Source organism: Arachis stenosperma, chromosome 2 (assembly GCF_014773155.1).
Source record: "Arachis stenosperma cultivar V10309 chromosome 2, arast.V10309.gnm1.PFL2, whole genome shotgun sequence".
NCBI lineage: Eukaryota > Viridiplantae > Streptophyta > Magnoliopsida > Fabales > Fabaceae > Arachis > Arachis stenosperma.
In genome coordinates this window covers 110327097-110347095 of record NC_080378.1, presented here as the reverse complement: position 1 = coordinate 110347095, position 19999 = coordinate 110327097, and the positions used below count along the sequence as shown (strand labels likewise).

The 19999-nt window shown below is 38.4% G+C and overlaps 1 non-coding gene across 1 annotated transcript; it reads left to right on the top strand.

Annotated features, from left to right (window-relative positions):
• Positions 1 to 3328: 3328 nt before the first annotated feature.
• Positions 3329 to 3436, top strand: LOC130964065 (small nucleolar RNA R71). The gene has a single exon (XR_009080176.1). It is a non-coding gene; the product is annotated as a small nucleolar RNA R71 (small nucleolar RNA).
• The last annotated feature ends 16563 nt before the right edge of the window (positions 3437 to 19999 follow it).

Below are 19999 nucleotides of genomic sequence, written 5' to 3'. Positions count from 1 at the left end.
TGACAGGAAGCTCTTACAGAGCTTCACAGATACTCAGAGCATGATAGTGGCCTCCCAACACCAAAGTTAGAGTTTGAATATGGGGGCTCTGCTTGACTCTGTATGTGGTGCACGAAATTGTGATCAATAAAACACAAACAATCCCTAGTAATGGCTCCAAAGATTTGGTGCTCAATACCATGGCATAAACACAACTTCGCACAACTAACCAGCAAGTGCACTGGGTCGTCCAAGTAATAAACCTTACGCGAGTAAGGGTCGATCCCACGGAGATTGGTGGTATGAAGCAAGCTATGGTCACCTTGTAAATCTCAGTCAGGCAGACTCAAATGTATAATGGTGATGAACGAAAATAACATAAAGATAAAGATAGAGATACTTATGTATATCATTGGTGAGAGCTTCAGATAAGCGTATGAAGATGCCTTCCCTTCCGTCTCTCTGCTTTCTTACTGTCTTCATCCAATCCTTCCTACTCCTTTCCATGGCAAGCTCGTGTAGGGTTTCACCATTGTCAGTGGCTACCTCCCATCCTCTCAGTGAAAGCGATTGCATATGCCCCTGTCACGGTCATAGCGGAATTCATCTGTCGGTTCTCAATCAGGCCGGAATAGAATCCAGTGATTCTTTTGCGTCTGTCACTAACGCCCCGCCCTCAGGGTTTGAAGCACGTCACAGTCGTTCAATCATTGAATCCTACTCAGAATACCACAGACAAGGTTTAGACCTTCCGGATTCTCTTGAATGCCGCCATCAGGTCCTGCCTATACCATGAAGACTCTGATCTCACGGAATGGTTGGCTCGTTTGTCAGGCGAGCACTCGGTTGTCAGGCGATCAACCATGCATCATGCAATCAGAAATCCAAGAGATATTCACTAAGCCTCAAATGCTTGTAGAACAAGAATGGTTGTCAGTCACCTTATTCATAGGTGAGAATGATGATGAGTGTCACGGATCATCACATTCATCAAGTTGAAGAACAAGTGATATCTTGGTAAAAGAACAAGCGGAATTGAATGGAAGAACAATAGTAATTGCATTAATACTCGAGGTACAGCAGAGCTCCACACCTTAATCTATGGTGTGTAGAAACTCCACCGTTGAAAATACATAAGAACAAGGTCTAGGCATGGCCGAATGGCCAGCCTCCCAGAGTGAGTTCAATCATCAAAACATGATCAAAAGACTCTCTATCGATCCGCAGATCTCCCTAATACAATAGTAAAAGGTCCTACTTATAGAAAACTAGTAGCCTAAGGTGTACAAAGATGAGTAAATGACATAAAAATCCACTTCCGGGCCCACTTGGTGTGTGCTTGGGCTGAGCAATGAAGCATTTTCGTGTAGAGACTTCTCTTGGAGTTAAACGCCAGCTTTTATGCCAGTTTGGGCGTTTAACTCCCAATCAGGTGCCAGTTCTGGCGTTTAACGCTGGAATTTCTGTAGGTGACTTTGAACGCCGGTTTGGGCCATCAAATCTTGGGCAAAGTATGGACTATCATATATTGCTGGAAAGCCCAGGATGTCTACTTTTCAACGCCGTTGAGAGCGCGCCAATTGGGCTTCTGTAGCTCCAGAAAATCCACTTCGAGTGCAGGGAGGTCAGAATCCAACAGCATCTGCAGTCCTTTTCAGTCTCTAAATCAGATTTTTGCTCAGGTCCCTCAATTTCAGCCAGAAAATACCTGAAATCACAGAAAAACACACAAACTCATAGTAAAGTCCAGAAAAGTGAATTTTAACTAAAAACTAATAAAAATATACTAAGAACTCAACTAAAACTACTAAAAACATACTAAAAACAATGCCAAAAAGCGTACAAATTATCCGCTCATCAGTATGGAGAGAATTGGATGAAGCTTTTCATGCTTCTTCTCCATGGTTACAGAGGAAGATCCATGAGCCTTAAACACAAGGTAGTCCTTATTCAGTTGCAGGACTAACTCTCCTCTGTCCACATCAATCACAGCTCTTACTATGGCTAGGAAGGGTCTTCCAAGGATGATGCATTCATCCTCATCCTTCTTAGTGTCTAGGATTATGAAGTTAGCAGGGATGTAAAGGCCTTCAACCTTCACTAAGACATCCTCTACAAGGCCATAAGCCTGTTTCATTGATTTGTGTGCCATCTCTAGTAAGATTCTTACAGCTTGTACCTCAAAGATTCCTAGTTTCTCCATTACAGAGAGTGGCATGAGGTTTATACCTGACCCCAGGTCACACAGAGCCTTCTCAAAGGTCATGGTGCCTATGGTACAAGGTATTAAGAACCTTCCGGGATCCGATTTCTTCTGAGGTAATTTCAGCTGCACCAAGGCATTCAGTTCATTGATGAGCAATGGAGGTTTATCCTCCCAAGTCTCATTACCAAATAACTTGACATTCAGCTTCATGATTGCTCCTAGATATTGAGCAACTTGCTCTTCAACAATATCTTCATCTTCTTCAGAGGAAGAATACTCATCAAAGCTCATGAATGGTAATAGGAAGTTCAGTATGAGCCACAGATTCCTTCGGTTCCTCAATAGGAAACTCCTTATTGGTCGGTGGGCGTCCATTGAGGTCTTCCTCACTGGAAATCACTGCCTCTTTGGATTCTCTTCTGTATTGTCTGGGAGAGTACTAGGAGGAGTTTTAGTAACTCTTTTACTCAGCTGACCCACTTGTGCCTCCAAATTTCTTATGGAGGACCTTGTTTCAGTCATGAAACTGAGAGTGGTCTTATATAGATCAGAGACTATGGTTGCTAAGCCAAAGAGGCTCTGCTCAGAATTCTCTGTCTATTGTTGAGAAGATGATGGAAAAGGTTTGCTATTGCCAAACTGATTTCTCCCACCATTATTATTATTGAAGCCTTGTTGAGGCTTCTGTTGATCCTTCCATGAGAATTTTGGATGATTTCTCTATGAAGGATTATAGGTGTTTCAATAGGATTCTCCCATGTAATTCACCTCTTCTATTGCAGGATTCTCAGGGTCATAAGCTTCTTCTTCAGAGGAGGCTTCTTTATTACTGCCGGATGTAGCTTGCATTCCAGTCAGATTCTGAGAAAACATATTGACTTGCTGAGTCAATATTTTCTTCTGAGCCAATATGGCATTCAGAGTATCAATCTCAAGAACTCATTTCTTTTGAGTCATCCCATTATTCATAGGATTTCTTTCAGAAGTATACATGAACTGGTTATTTGCAACCATTTCAATGAGTTCCTGGGCTTCTGTAGGTGTCTTCTTCAGATGAAGAGATCCACCAGCAGAGTGGTCCAATGACATATTGGACAATTCAGACAGACCATCATAGAATATACATAAGATGCTCCATTCTGAAAGCATGTCAAAAGGACACCTTCTGATCAATTGCTTATATCTTTCCCAAGCTTCATAGAGGGATTCACCTTCCTTCTGTCTGAAGGTTTGGACTTCCACTCTAAGCTTGCTCATCTTTTGAGGAGGAAAGAATTTGGCCAAGAAAGCATTGACCAACTTTTTTCAAGAGTTCAGGCTTTCCTGAGGTTGCGAGTCCAACCATATCCTAGCTCTGTCTCTTACAGCAAAGGGGAAAAGTATAAATCTGTAGACCTCGGGATCAACCCCATTGGTCTTAACAGTGTCACAGATTTGTAAGAATTCAGCTAAGAACTGATGAGGATCTTCCAATGGAAGTCCATGAAACTTGCAATTCTGCTGCATTGGAGAAACTAACTGAGGCTTAAGCTCAAAGTTGTTTGCTCCAATTGCGGGAATTGAGATGCTTCTTCTATAGAATTTGGAGGTTGGTGCAGTAAAGTCACCAAGCATCTTCCTTGCATCTCCACCATTGTTGTTGGGTTCGGCTGCCATGTCTGCTTTTTTTTCAAAATTTTCTGTTAGGTCCTCTCCAGAGTGTTGTGCTTTAGCTTCTCTTAGCTTCCTCTTCAGAGTCCTTTCAGGTTTAGGATCAGCTCCAACAAGGATGTCTTTATCACTGTTCCTGCTCATATGAAAAAGAAGAGAACAGAAAAGGAGAGGAATCCTCTATGTCACAGTATATATATTCCTTTATGTGAGTAGAAGAATAGAAGAATAGAAGAATGAGGTAGAGAGAGGAGATGAAGAATTCGAACACAGAGAGAGAGAGGGTTCAAATTATTAGATCAGAAGTGTTAGTACTTAAATAAAATAAATAGAAAGAGATGAGAAAGAGAGTATTCAAATTTTTAAAAGAGGGAAAAGAAAAATATTTTTATTTTTATTTAATTAATTAAATTAGTTTCGAAATTTTGAAAAAGAAATACAATAAAATTAAAAACTAAAATAATTAGTTAATTAAAAAGATTTTTGAAAAAGTGTTTAGTGATTTTCGAAAATTAGAAGTGGAGAAATAGTTAGGTGATTTTGAAAAAGATAAAAAATTGTAAATTTTTTAAAATTAAAACCCACAAGTCAAGTAGTTATTTGAAAAAGATTTGAAAATAAATTTTGAAAGATAGGAAGTTAGAAAAAGATTTTGAAATAAAAAATTTAAAAAGATATGATTAAAATTTATTTTGAAAAAGAATTGAAAAGTAAGTTAAAAAGATTTGATTTTTAAAAATTAAAGTTAATGACTTGACTAACAAGAAACTAAAAGATATGATTCTAGAATTCAAAGATTGAACCTTTCTTAACAAGAAAGTAACAAACTTGAAATTTTTGAATCAAAACACTAATTGTCAGCAAGAATTTTCGAAAATATGAAATAAAGTTAAGAAAAAGATTTTGAAAATTTATTTGAGAATTTTGAAAATTTATTAAGAAGAAAAATGAAAAAGATTTGATTTTGAAAAAGATTTGAAAAGATAAAGTTTTTAAATTGAAAATTTGACTTGACTAACAAGAAACAACTAAATTTTAAAAATTTTTGACCAAGTCAACTCAAAATTTCGAAATTTATGAGTAAAATAAGGAAAAGATATTTTTTTATTTTTGAATTTTTAATGAGGAGAGAGAAAAACAACAAAATGAAGCAAAACATAAAAATATAAGATCAAAACAAATAATGCATGCAAGAACACTTTGAATGTCAAGATGAACACCAAGAACACTTTGAAGATCATGATGAACATCAAGAACATATTTTTGAAAATTTTTTAAGAAAAGAAAGACATGCAAGACACCAAACTTAGAAATTTCTGATGTTTTGACACTATGAATTCGAAAATGCATATGAAAAACAACAAAAAAAAACACAAAACAAGAAAGTCACAAGATTAAACAAGGAAAATCATCAAGAACAATTTGAAAATCAAGAAAGAACACATGAAGAATTTTCAAAAATTTAAGAAAAATTAAAAACATGCAATTGACACCAAACTTAGAATTTGACACTAGACTCAAACAAGAAACACAAAAATTTTTTTTTTGGTTTTATGATTTTTTAATTTTTTTTTATATTTTTTGAAAATTATTTTGGAAAAAGAAAATAAAAAAATTCAAAATTTTTAATAAGAATTCTAGGATTCATGCAATGTTAATCTAAAACTTCGGACCAAAATAATTAGACATGGCCAAATGGCCAGCCAAGCTTTAGCATAACAAATCCAGACATGTCCTTTCTACAATGGAAAGTGGAAACCTCAGTCCAAAAGATTAGACAAGGCTTAACAGCCAGCCAGGCTTCAACATATCTCATGAAGCTCTAGAATTCATTCTTAAAAATTCTGAAGAACACATTTTTTTTTCGAAATTAAAAATAAAAAATACTTAAACATAAAATAAAATTACCCAATCTAAGCAACAAAATGAACCGTCAATTGTCCAAACTTGAATAATCCCCGGAAACGGCACCAAAAACTTGGTGCACGGAATTGCAATCACACTTTTGCAACTCCGCACAACTAACCAGCAAGTGCACTGGGTCGTCCAAGTAATACCTTACGTGAGTAAGGGTCGATCCCACGGAGATTATCGGCTTGAAGCAAGCTATTGTCATCTTGTAGATCTTAGTCAGGCGGATTCAAATGGTTATGAGGTTTTGATAAAGATAAATAAAACATAAAATTAAAATAAAGATACTTATGTAATTCATTGGTGGGAATTTCAGATAAGCGTTTGGAGATGCTTTATTGCCTCTGAACCTCTAGTTTCCTATTGTCTTCATCCAATCATGTGTGCTCCCTTCCATGGCAAGCTGTATGATCCTCTCGGATGAAAAATACTAGGTACGGTTTCTGCACGGCTAATCAACTGTCGGATTTCTCGTCTCGGATGAAAAATACTAGGTACAGCTACCGCACGGCTAATCATCTGTCGGTTCTCACTAGCGTCGGAATAGGATATCTCTATCCTTTTCCACACTGTCACTGCGCCCAACATTCACAAGTTTGAAGCTCATCACAGTCATCCCTTCCCAGATCCTACTCGGAATACCACAGACAAGGTTTAGACTTTCCGGATCTCAGGAATGCTGCCAATTGGTTCTAGCCTATACCATGAAGGTTCTGATCTCACGGACTCGGTCCGTAGATCAGAGACCCAAGATAATATACTCTGGCTATCGTCCAATGATCGTTGAACATCAGATAGACCGCTTGTGGTTGTCAGGAACGCGGATCTTGGCTAAGCGAGTAACGAAGATAGTGGGTGATTGTCACGGGTCACCCCTTCATTCTGACTTAACTTAATTAAGTACGAGAGTATATCTTGGAGAAGAAGTAGGCATGAATTGAAAGAAAAACAATAGTACTTGCATTAATTCATGAGGAACAGCAGAGCTCCGCACCTTAATCTGTGAGGTGTAGAAACTCTACCGTAGAAAATACATAAGAGAAAAGGGTCTAGGCATGTCCGAATGGCCAGCCTCCCATGAAAAGTGGCATAAGATCAAAAGATCATCAAAAAGCTAAAAAGATCCTCTAATACAATAGTAAAAAGTGCTATTTATACTCAACTAGTTACTAGGGATTACAGAAAATAAGTAACTAAGTGCAGATAGTGCAGAAATCTACTTCCGGGGCCTACTTAGTGTGTGCTTGGGCTGAGCTTTGAAGCTTTCATGTGCATAGGCCATTCTTGGAGTTAAACGCCAGCTTGGGTGCCAGTTTGGGCGTTTAACTCCAGTTTTGGTGCTAGTTCTGGCATTTTACGCCAGAAAAAAGGTCTCTGGTGAGCGTTTGAACGCCAGTTTGGGCCATCAAATATCGGGCAAAGTATGGACTATTATACATTTCTGGAAAGCCCAAGATATTAGCTTTCCAACGCAATTGAGAACGCACCAATTAAGCTTTTGTAGCTCCAGAAAATTCACTTCGAGTGCATGGAGGTCAGAATCCAACAACATCTGTAATCCTTTCTCAGCCTCTGAATCAGATTTTTGCTCAGGTCCCTGAATTTCAGCCAGAAAATACTTGAAATCATAGAAAAACACACAAACTCATAGTAAAGTCCAGAAATGTGATTTTTGCATAAAAACTAATAAAAATATAATAAAAGTAACTAAAACATACTAAAAACTATGTAAAACCAATGCCAAAAAGTGTATAAATTATCCGCTCATCACAACACCAAACTTAAATTGTTGCTTGTCCATGGTGCACGAAATTGCAATAACACTTTTGCAATCCCGCACAACTAACCAGCAAGTGCACTGGGTCGTCCAAGTAATACCTTGCGTGAGCAAGGGTCGATCCCACGGAGATTGTCGGCTTGAAGCAAGCTATGGTTATCTTGTAAATCTTAGTCAGGATATCAGAAATTATCAGGATTGATTGTGAAAAGCAAAAGAACATGAAATGGGTACTTGTTTTGTAGTAATGGAGAATAGGTTGAGGCTTTGGAGATGCTCCATCTTTTGAATCTCTGCTTTCCTACTGTCTTCTTCATCAAACACGCAAGACTCCTTCCATGGCAAGCTGTATGTAGGGTTTCACCGTTGTCAATGGCTACCTCCCATCCTCTCAGTGAAAATGTTCCTATGCTCTGTCACAGCATGGCTAATCAGCTGTCGGTTCTCGGTCAGGCCGGAATAGAATCCATCGATCCTTTTGCGTCTGTCACTAACGCCCCGCCTGCTAGGAGTTTGAAGCACGTCACAGTCATTCAGTCATTGAATCCTACTCAGAATACCACAGACAAGGTTTAGACCTTCCGGATTCTCTTGAATGCCGCCATCAGTTCTAGCTTATACCACGAAGATTCTGGTTAAGGAATCCAAGAGATATCTACTCAATCTAAAGTAGAACAGAGGTGGTTGTCAGGCACATGTTCATAGTTGAGAATGATGATGAGTGTCACGGATCATCACATTCATCCGGGTTAAGAGCAAGTGATATCTTAGAATAGAAGCAAGCATGATTGAATAAGAAACAGTAGTAATTGCATTAATCCATCAAGACACAGCAGAGCTCCTCACCCCCAACCATGGGGTTTAGAGACTCATGCCGTGGAATGTATACAATGAAACGTGTAAAATGTCATGAGGTACAGATACAATGTCAAAAGGTCCTATTAATAGTAAACTAGTATCCTAAGGTTTACAGAAATGAGTAAATGACAGAAAAAATCCACTTCCGGGCCCACTTGGTGTGTGCTTGGGCTGAGCAATGAAGCATTTTCGTGTAGAGACCTTTTCTGGAGTTAAACGCCAGCTTTCATGCCAGTTTGGGCGTTTAACTCCAAGTTTTATGCCAGTTCCGGCGTTTAACGCTGGAATTTCTAAGGCCGAATTGCTACGCCGGTTTGGGCCATCAAATCTTGGGCAAAGTATGGACTATCATATATTGCTGGAAAGCCCAGGATGTCTACTTTTCAATGCCGTTGAGAGCGCGCCAATTAGGCTTCTGTAGCTCCAGAAAATCCACTTCGAATGCAGGGAGGTCAGAATCCAACAGCATCTGCAGTCCTTTTCAGTCTCTGAATCAGATTTTTGCTCAGAACCTTCAATTTCAGTCAGAAAATACCTGAAATCACAGAAAAACACACAAACTCATAGTAAAGTCCAGAAACGTGAATTTTAACTAAAAACTAATAAAAATATACTAAAAACTAACTAAAAGATACTGAAAACATACTAAAAACAATGCCAAAAAGCGTACAAATTATCCGCTCATCAGTCCACAAGAAACCAAAAAAAATAAGATAAAAGAAGAGAATATACAATAAATTTCAAAATATCAATGAGGCTTAGTTCAAATTAGATGAGCGGGACTAGTAGCTTTTTGCTTCTGAACAGTTTTGGCATCTCACTTTATCCTTTGAAGTTCAGAATGATTGGCATCTATAGGAACTCAGAATCCAGATAGTGTTATTGATTCTCTTAGTTTAGTATGTTGATTCTTGAGCACAGCTACTTTATGAGTCTTGGCCGTGACCCTAAGCATTTTGTTTTCCAGTATTACCACCGGATACATAAATGCCACAGACACATAACTGGGTGAACCTTTTCAGATTGTGACTCAGCTTTGCTAGAGTCCCCAGTTAGAGGTGCCCAGAGTTCTTAAGCACACTCTTTTTGCTTTGGATCACGACTTTAACCACTCAGTCTCAAGCTTTTCACTTGGACCTTCATGACACAAGCACATGGTTAGGGACAACTTGAATTAGCCGTTTAGGCCAGGATTTTATTCTTTTGGGCCCTCCTATCCATTAATGCCCAAAGCCTTGGATCATTTTTACCCTTGCCTTTTGGTTTAAAGGGCTATTGGCTTTTTCTTCTTGCTTTTTCTTTTTCTTTTTTTTTTTCGCAAGCTTTGTGTTTTTCACTGCTTTTTCTTGCTTCAAGAATCAATTTTATGATTTTTCAGATTATCAATAACATTTCTCTTTTTTCATTATTCTTTCAAGAGCCAACAATTTTAACATTCATAAACTTCACTATAAAAAATATGCAATGTTCAAGCATTTATTCAGAAAACAAAAAGTATTGCCACCACATTAAAATAATTAAACTAATTTCAAGATAAATTTTGAAATTCATGCACTTCTTGTTCTTTTGCAATTAGAAACATTTTTCATTTAAGAAAGGTGAAAGATTCATGGAACATTCATAGCTTTAAGACATAGACTCTAAACACTAATGATCATGTAATGAAGACACAAACATAGACAAGACATAAAGCATAAAAAAATGAAAAACAGAAAAACAAATAACAAGGAGATTAAAGAATGGGTCCACTTTAGTGATGGCGGCTAGTTCTTCTTCTTGAACATCCTATGGGTGCTTGAGCTCCTCAATATCTCTTCCTTGCCTTTGTTGCTCCTCCCTCGTGGCTCTTTGGTCCTCTCTGATTTCATGGAGGATAATGGAGTGCTCTTGGTGCTCCATCCTTAGTTGCTCCATATTGAAACTCAAATCTCCTAAAGAGGTGTTGAGTTGCTCCTAATAGTTGTGTGGAGGAAAATGCATCCCATAAGGCATCTAAGGGATTTCTTGATGAGGAACTTCCTCATGCTCTTGTTGAGGTCCATGAGTGTGATCTCTTGTTTGCTCCATCCTCTTTCTAGTGATGGGTTTGTCTTCTTCAATGAAGGTATCTTCCTCTATGACAATTCCGGCTAAATTGCATAGGTGATAGATGAGATGAGGAAAGGCTAACCTTGCCAAAGTGGAGGGCTTGTCAGCCACCTTGTATAGTTCTAGAGGTATGATCTCATGAACTTCCACTTCCTCCCAATCATGATACTATGGATCATGATAGCCCGATCCATAGTTACTTCGGATCGGTTGCTAGTAGGAATGATAGAGCGTTGGATGAACTCCAACCATCTTCTAGCCACAGGTTTGAGGTCAGGCCTTCTCAGTTGAACCGGCTTGCCTTTGGAGTCTCTCTTCCATTGGGCTCCTTCCACACAGATGTTCATGAGAACTTGGTCCAACCTTTGATCAAAGTTAACTCTTCTAGTGAAAGGATGAGGATCTCCTCTCATTATTGGCAAGTTGAATGCTAACCTCACAGTTTCCGGACTAAAATCCAAGTATTTTCCCCAAACCATTGTGAGCCAATTCTTTAGGTTCGGGTTCATACTTTGATCATGGTTCTTAGTGATCCATGCATTAGCATAGAATTCTTGAACTATTAAGATTCCGATTTGTTGGATGGGGTTGGTGAGAGCTTCCCAACCTCTTCTCCGAACCTCACGTCAGATTTCCGGATATTCACTCTTTTTGAGCATGAAGGGGACCTCGGGGATCACCCTTTTCTTGGCCACAACTTCATAGAAGTGGTCTTGATGGACCTTTGAGATGAATCTCTCCATCTCCTATGACTCAGAGGTGGAAGCAACTGCCTTCTTTTTACTCACTTTTTACCAATTCGAATAGACTATTCAATGGAAAGGCTCGCACAACTTTATGTTTGGGAAATAGTCAGGTTGCATGGGGTACCATCCAGTATTGTGTCAGATAGGGACCCGAGATTCACTTCACGATTTTGGGGAGCTTTTCAAAAAGCATTCGGAACGCGTCTGCACATGAGTACAGCTTATCATCCTCAGACGGATGGCTAGTCGGAAAGGACTATTCAAACACTGGAAGATATGTTACGAGCATGTGTCCTAGACTAGAAAGGAAGTTGGGAAAGATACCTGCCGCTTATAGAATTTGCCTACAACAACAGTTTCCATGAAAGCATCGGGATTGCACTATACACAGCACTCTACAGTCGCAAATGCCAATCACCACTATGCTAGTATGAAGGGAAAGAATCCAGTATGCTGGGAACAGAGTTAGTTCAGGAGACAACCGAGCAAATCAATAGAATTCGCGAGAGAATTCTGATGGCTTAGAGCCGACAGAAGAGCTATGCCGATAGGAGAAGGAAACCTTTAGAGTTTACTGAGGGTGATCATGTTTTTCTTAAAGTAACACTAACCACCGGAGTGCGTCGTAGTCTCAAGACCAAGAAACTAAGCCCTAGGTTCATAGATCCTTTTGAGATTCTAAAAAGAGTGGGATCAGTAGCCTACCAGATAGCTGTTCCCCCTTATCTATCCAATCTTCATGATGTATTCCACGTTTCCCAGCTTAGAAAATATAATCTTGATAAAAGTCATGTCCTAGAACCTGAAACAATACCGTTACGGAATGACTTGACGTTTCAAGTACCACTCGTGCAAATAGTCGACCAAAGTATCAAAGAGCTGAGAGGCAAGGAGGTTCCGTTAGTAAAAGTTGCTTGGGGATGAGATGGCATGGAAGAACACACCTAGGAGCTAGAGAGCACAATGAAGATGGATTACCCACAGTTATTCTAAGGTGACTAGATTTTGAGGGCAAATTTTTCTTTAAGGAGGGTAGAATATAAGAACCAGATTTTTAGTAAATAGACTTTTTTGGCTAGGAAAAAAATGAAAAAGAAAAAGAAAAAGAGAGTTACGAGGTCAAACTTGGTTGTATGAGGGAAATTAATCCCTTTAAGTCAAATTTGACTAATGAATATTAAAAAATATCTTACCATTGGCTTAGTTACCACACCAGAAACTTTTGAGCCGCAAAAACTTTTTTAGTGATGATTGTGCGTGCACCAAGAAAAATTCTAGTAACCGAAAACCTCAGAACCAGTGGTAAAAGTAATTTCTATTCAAGTAAATGTGTCTCTAGATTTATATTGGCTATCTCTTCATGATTTACTTCTTTAAGAATAGTTATTAGTCATTAGTTGTTTTACTATCCGGTAAAAGTTATCCGAACCAAATTTCTGCCTAGTATTCTGCAAATGACTCCTAGAGTCTCCAAATTCTCTTTCTTGCTACCCAATTAACTCGGCTTCCCTCTCTTAGCCTCTGGGATGAGATTATCTCAGCCTCTCACCCCACTCTTCTGTGTTTTTAACCACGAGAAATTAACTGCGGTTAACTACAGATAAACATGTCATTATGATGTTGACTGTGTTTCCTCGAAATCATGCCCCTTCTCTCTTGCTATCAGCCCATTTCTATCTAATTTTTCCATCCTGCTTTTACTACATTTAATTAGGTTAGATTTCAAATTTTTATTTAAGACAATTACCAAGCAAAAATTCAATACCATTTTACCATAAAGAGAAGATAAGAACCGTGAGTGAGAGAGGAGAAACAGAGAAAATTCTGCACACACTACCTGCGTTTTTAGCCTCTTATTTTACCATTCATACACTATTTTTCAAGTGTTCTTCAAGGACTCAAACCATACAAGTACAAACTCTTGTCCGTTTTCACCAATCTTTGCGTTTATACCGAATTCGACTAGGTAAACTCTTATTCTTTCTCCTTTTCTTTTTATTTTAAAATAGAAACAGTAACCATTATGAATCTTTACTCTCCTCTATGTATAGAGAACTCCTCATGAAGCACGCCTAAGGAGTTAAGGAGTTTAGAGCTCACAGTGGCTGAATTTCGACATTTTGCGACACTTTAGGCCCAAAAATGAAACTCACGACCACCAACTGTGTTTCTTCCCTTGGATGCACATTTTCTAGTGTGAGAAAGGTTTAATAACTGAATTACATAAGAGGTAAGGGTTAGGATTAGTTAGAGTATGGTTGTGCATGTTTTCGGTGCTTATATGAGCCACTTTGTGGTGAATTTGTGCTTGTTTTGAATTTCTGGAAATTTTGTGAGTTACCACAGTTTTGACTTGATAAATATGTGTAAAATATTGTTATATTGCCTCTGGATTTTGTGTGAAAACATCCGGAAACATGGAAGTGCTTGGGGTTTTAAGTTTCAAGCTTTAAACGTCACAAAAAGTGAAGAAAAACATAAAAACTGCACTTCTGAAATTTTAGCCCCTAAGAGCACGAAAATCATGGTAAAAAAGAGTTAAAAAGTAGTTACAAAAGTAGTTTTAATCCTATGGAAAGAAGGTAAAAAGATAAAAAGGAGTGTTATGGTCATTTTTGGGTAAAGAGAAAGTTAAAAATGTAATTTAAATGAAAAAAGGTAAAATTCTAAATTTAGAGGATATAAATCTTTATTATTATTTAATAAATGTTTCATGTTCAAAATGTATTTATTTATTTATTTATTTTAATTAACTTATAATTTTATTTCTGTTGTTATGTTATTGTTAGTTTTTCAAGATATTATTGAGACTTGTTATGTCATTGTTGGTTATTTAAAATTTAATGTTGAGACTTGTTATATATATTTAATTTTTTTAATTTATAAAATCGCAATTCCAATCCAATCCAAACTGCTTGAAATTGGATTGGATCGGATCAGATTTCTTTTTTTTAAAAAAATCATCATATCCAAACTGCGTCGTGATGTGCGGATTAGTGCCAGTCTAGAATTTCACAAAATAGGAACTCGTTGCAAGCATAGTCTAGGCCGACAAGAAATTCCCACAACCAAAGTTTAATTCAAAGGTTTGTCATAATCAAAACAAATATTAACTGGGAGTTTTAAGTCCCGGGTCATCTCCCTCGGACCATGCAACTTAGGTGAACATTCTTGGTTGTGAAATACGGGAGTGGTAAGACATTTATTTGGAATGGACTTTCTTCTGCTATTCAGTATAGAGGAAAGATTGTTTTAAATGTCGCATCCAGTGAAATTGTGTCTTTACTCCTACCTGGTGGCAGAACGGCTCATTCTAGATTTTCAATAACCATTACAATTACTGATGAATCTACTTGCAACATCAAGCATGGCAGTTTGAAGGCTAAGTTGCTCATCCAAAGTAGCTTAATAATTTGGGATGAAACTCCAATGCTCAATAAAATGTACTTTGAAGCACTTGATCAGACACTCAGGGATCTTATGCCAGTTACCGATCAACATAAGACACATCAACCATTTGTCGGTAAGATTGTTGTTCTAGGAGGTGATTTCAGACAGATACTTCTGGTGATTCCGAAAGGGAGTAGACACGATATATTGTCATCAGCTATTAACTCATCCCATCTGTGGTTGTTTTGTAAAGTTCTGAAACTGCATACAAACATGAGACTTCTAATGTCTTCTTCGGATCAAGATGAAGGTGAAATGAAGAGATTTGCTAATTAGATACTAGATATTGGAAATAGAAATATTGGTTCTGTTGTTGGTGATGAATCAAAAGTTGAAATTTCAGATGATCTGTTGATTACAACCACTGATGACCCTCTCTCTCATTTGTTAGACTTTGCATATTCAAATTTATTGCAAAATATGTCAGATTATAGGTATTTTTAGAGTAGGACAATTCTTGCACCCACGTTTGAGAGTGTCGAGAAGGTAAACGATTTTGTCTTGATAATCTTTCCAGGGATGGAAAAGAAGTATTTGAGTTCTGACACAATATATATGTCAAGCTGATGAGAATGAAGATGTAAAATAAGAGTGGTTCGCACCAGAGTTCCTAAATGATATCAAATGTTTGGGACTACCCAATCACAAGTTGACTTTTGATGAGCGGATAATTTATACGCTTTTTGGCATTGTTTTTAGTATGTTTTTAGTAGTTTGAGTTGAGTTTTTAGTATATATTTATTAGTTTTTAGTTAAAATTCACTTTTCTGGACTTTACTATGAGTTTGTGTGTTTTTCTGTGATTTCAGGTATTTTCTGGCAGAAATTGAGGGATCTGAGCAAAAATCTGATTCAGAGACTAAAAAGGACTGCAGATGCTGTTGGATTCTGACCTCCCTGCACTCGAAGTGGATTTTCTGGAGCTACAGAAGCCCAATTGGCGCGCTCTCAACGGCGTTGGAAATTAGACATCCTGGGCTTTCCAGAAATATATGATAGTCCATACTTTGCCCAAGATTTGATGGCCCAAACCGGCGTTCAAAGTCACCCTTAGGAATTCCAGCGTTAAACGCCGGAACTGGCACCTAAATGGGAGTTAAACGCCCAAAATGGCATAAAAGCTGGCGTTTAACTCCAAGAGGAGTCTCTACACGAAAATGCTTCATTTGCTCAGCCCAAGCACACACCAAGTGGGCCCGGAAGTGGATTTTTATGTCATTTACTCATCTTTGTACACCTTAGGCTACTAGTTTTCTATAAGTAGGACCTTTTACTATTGTATTAGACATCTTGAGATCTTTGAATCTTTTGATCACTGGGAGGCTGGCCTCACGGCCATGCCTAGACCTTGTTCTTATGTATTTTCAACGGTGGAGTTTCTACACACCATAGATTAAGGTGTGGAGCTCTGCTGTACCTCGAGTATTAATGCAATTACTATTGTTCTTCTATTCAATTCCGCTTGTTCTTGTTCCAAGATATCACCTGTTCTTCAACTTGATGAATGTGATGATCCGTGACACTCATCATCATTCTCACTTATGAACAAAGTGACTGACAACCACTCTTGTTCTACAAGCATACGAGGCTTAGTGAATATCTCTTGGATTCCTGATACACGATGCATGGTTGATCGCCTGACAACCGAGTGCTCGCGTGACAAACGAGCCAGCCATTCCGTGAGATCAGAGTCTTCGTGGTATAGGCGAGAACTGATGGCAGCATTCAAGAGAATCCGGAAGGTCTAACCTTGTCTGTGGTATTCTGAGTAGGATTCAATGATTGAATGACTGTGACGTGCTTCAAACTCCTAGCAGGCGGGGCGTTAGTGACAGACGCAAAAGGATCGATGGATTTTATTCCGGCCTGACCGAGAACCGACAGCTGATTAGCCATATGCTGTGACAGAGCATAGGAACATTTTCACTGAGAGGATGGGAGGTAGCCACTGACAACGGTGAAACCCTACATGAGCTTGCCATGGAAAGGAGTAAGAAGGATTGGATGAAGACTGTAGGAAAGCAGAAAGACGGAAGGGAAGGCATCTTCATTCGCTTGTCTAAAGCTCTCACCAATGATATACATAAGTATCTCTATCTTTATCTTTATGCTTTATTCGTTTATCACTATACCCATTTGAGTCTGCCTGACTGAGATTTACAAGGTGACCATAGCTTGCTTCATACCAACAATCTCCGTGGGATCGACCCTTACTCGCGTAAGGTTTATTACTTGGACGACCCAGTGCACTTGCTGGTTAGTTGTGCGAAGTTGTGTTTATGCCATGGTATTGAGCACCAAGTCTTTGGAGCCATTACCGGGGATTGTTTTGTGTAAAAGTAGTGATCACAATTTCGTGCACCACTGAAATTGTCATAGAGGAAGATGTCTTCATTGAAGAAGACAAACCCATCACTAGAAAGAGGATGGAGCGAACAAGAGATCCCACTCATGGACCTCAACAAGAGCATGAGGAAGTTCCTCATCAAGAAATCCCTGAGATGCCTCAACGGATGCATTTTTCTCCATACAACTATTGGGAGCAACTCAACACCTCTTTAGGAGATTTGAGTTCCAATATGGAGCAACTAAGGATGGAGCACTAAGAGCACTCCATTATCCTTCATGAAATCAGAGAGGACTAAAGAGCCATGAGGGAGGAGCAACAAAGGCAAGGAAGAGATATTGAGGAGCTCAATAACTCCATAGGATCTTCAAGAAGAAGAACTAGCCGCCATCACTAAGGTAGACTGGTGCACGAAATTGTGATCACTACTTTTACACAAACAATCCCTAGTAATGGCTCCAAAGACTTGGTGCTCAATACCATGGCATAAACACAACTTCGCACAACTAACCAGCAAGTGCACTGGGTCGTCCAAGTAATAAACCTTACGCGAGTAAGGGTCGATCCCACGGAGATTGTAGGTATGAAGCAAGCTATGGTCACCTTGTAAATCTCAGTCATGCAGACTCAAATGGGTATAGATGATGAATAAAGCATAAAGATAAAGATAGAGATACTTATGTATATCATTGGTGAGAGCTTCAGATAAGCGTATGAAGATGCCTTCCCTTCCGTCTCTCTGCTTTCCTACAGTCTTCACCCAATCCTTCTTACTCCTTTCCATGGCAAGCTCATGTAGGATTTCACAATTTCGTGCACCAAGTTTTTGACGCCGTTGCCGGGGATTGTTCTTGAGTATGGACAACTGACGGTTCATCTTGTTGCTTAGATTAGGTATTTTTCTTCAGAGTTCTTAAGAATGAATTCTAGTGTTTCATGGTGATCTGCTGAAATCTGGCTGGCTGTGAAGCCATGTCTAATCTTATTGGACCGAGGTTTCAACTGATCATCACAATAGCTTGTTGATCTCTATCAATCTTGCTATTGGAGCAATGATCTGCTAAGGCTTGGCTGGCCATTGGCCATGTCTAGTGTTTTGGACCGAAGCTTTCTTTGAAAGCTTGGCTGGCTGTGAAGCCATGTCTAATTTCTGGACCGGAGTCTTAGACTAGCATTGCAATGATTCCTGGATAATTGAGAATTCTAAAACCTTTATTTTCTATTTCCATATAATTTTCAAAAAAAGCACAAAAAAAATTTATAAAAATCATAAAAAAACCAAAAATACTTTATGTTTCTTGTTTGAGTCTAGTGTCTAATTTTAAGTTTGGTGTCCTGCATGCCTTGTTTATTTGATCTTGGTTCTATTTTCAAGTCAATAGTACAAGGGACTGAAGATTCAGAACATGCAGTAGAGGAATTACACAGAAAAAGCTGGGCGTTCAAAACGCCCAGTGAAGAAGGACAGACTAGCGTTTAAACGCCAACCAGGGTGCCTGGTTGGGCGTTTAACGCCCAAAAAGGTAGCATTTTGGGCGTTAAACGCCAGAATGGATACCATTCTGGGCGTTTAACGCCAGGATGGCACAAGGGGGAGAATTTTGTTTTCAAATCAATTTTTTTTCAAGTTTTTCAAAATCAAATCTTTTTCAAATCAAATCTTTTCAATCAAATGTTTTCAAAATTAATTTCTTTCCTTTTTCAAAGATACTTACTAACAATTAATGATTTGATTGAACATCTCAAGTTTGTTGCCTTTTCTGTTGAGAAAGGTTTAATGTTTGAATCATATCTTTTCTTGTTAGGCAAGTCATTAATTTTTAAATCATATCTTTTAAAATTGTTTTCAAATCAAATCTTTTTAAAATGTTTTCCAAATCATATCTTCTCAATCAAAATTTTTTTTAAAACCAATCATATCTTCTTAACCACATCTTTTTCAAATTAGTTTTCAATCAAATCTTTTTAATTTCTAATTTCAAAATCTTTTTCAAAAATCACTTGATTTCTTTCCCACTCTTATTTTCGAAAATCAAGTAGTGTTCTTCAAAATGTTTTCAAACTTTTTAACTTAATTTTCGAAAATTCTCTTCCCTCCTTCTCACATCCTTCTATTTATGGAGTATCACTCCTTCTAAATGCACAATTCGAACTCCTTCTAATTAAAGTTCGAATTTTTCTCCTTCTTCTTTCTTCTGTTTTTCGTTTCCTCTGACACCTCAAGGAATCTCTATACTGTGACATAGAGGATTCCACATTCTCTTGTTCTCTTCTCTTTCATATGAGCAGGAACAAAGACAAAGGCATTCTTGTTGAAGCTGACCCTGAACCTAAAAGGACCTTGAAGCGAAAGCTAAGAGAAGCTAAGGCACAACTCTCTGTAGAGGACCTAACCGAATTCTTCAAAGAAGAAGAACCCATGGCAGCCGAAAACAACAACAATGCCAACAATGCAAGGAAGGTGCTGGGTGACTTTACTGCACCTACTCCCAATTTCTATGGGAGAAGCATCTCTATCCCTGCCATTGGAGCAAACAACTTTGAGCTTAAGCCTCAATTAGTTTCTCTAATGCAACAGAATTGCAAGTTCCATGGACTTCCAATGGAAGATCCTCATCAGTTTTTAGCTGAGTTCTTGCAAATCTGTGACACAGTCAAGACTAATGGGGTTGACCCTGAGGTCTACAGACTGATGCTATTTTTGCTGTAAGAGACAGAGCTAAAATATGGTTGGACTCACAACCTAAAGATAGCCTGGACTCTTGGGAAAAGCTAGTCAATGCCTTCTTGGCAAAGTTCTTTCCACCTCAAAAATGGAGTAAGCTTAGAGTGGAAGTCCAAACCTTCAGACAGAAGGATGGAGAATCCCTCTATGAAGCTTGGGAAAGATATAAACAATTAATCAGAAAGTGTCCCTCTGACATGCTTTCTGAATGGAGCATCATAGGTATTTTCTATGATGGTCTCTCTGAACTATCCAAGATGTC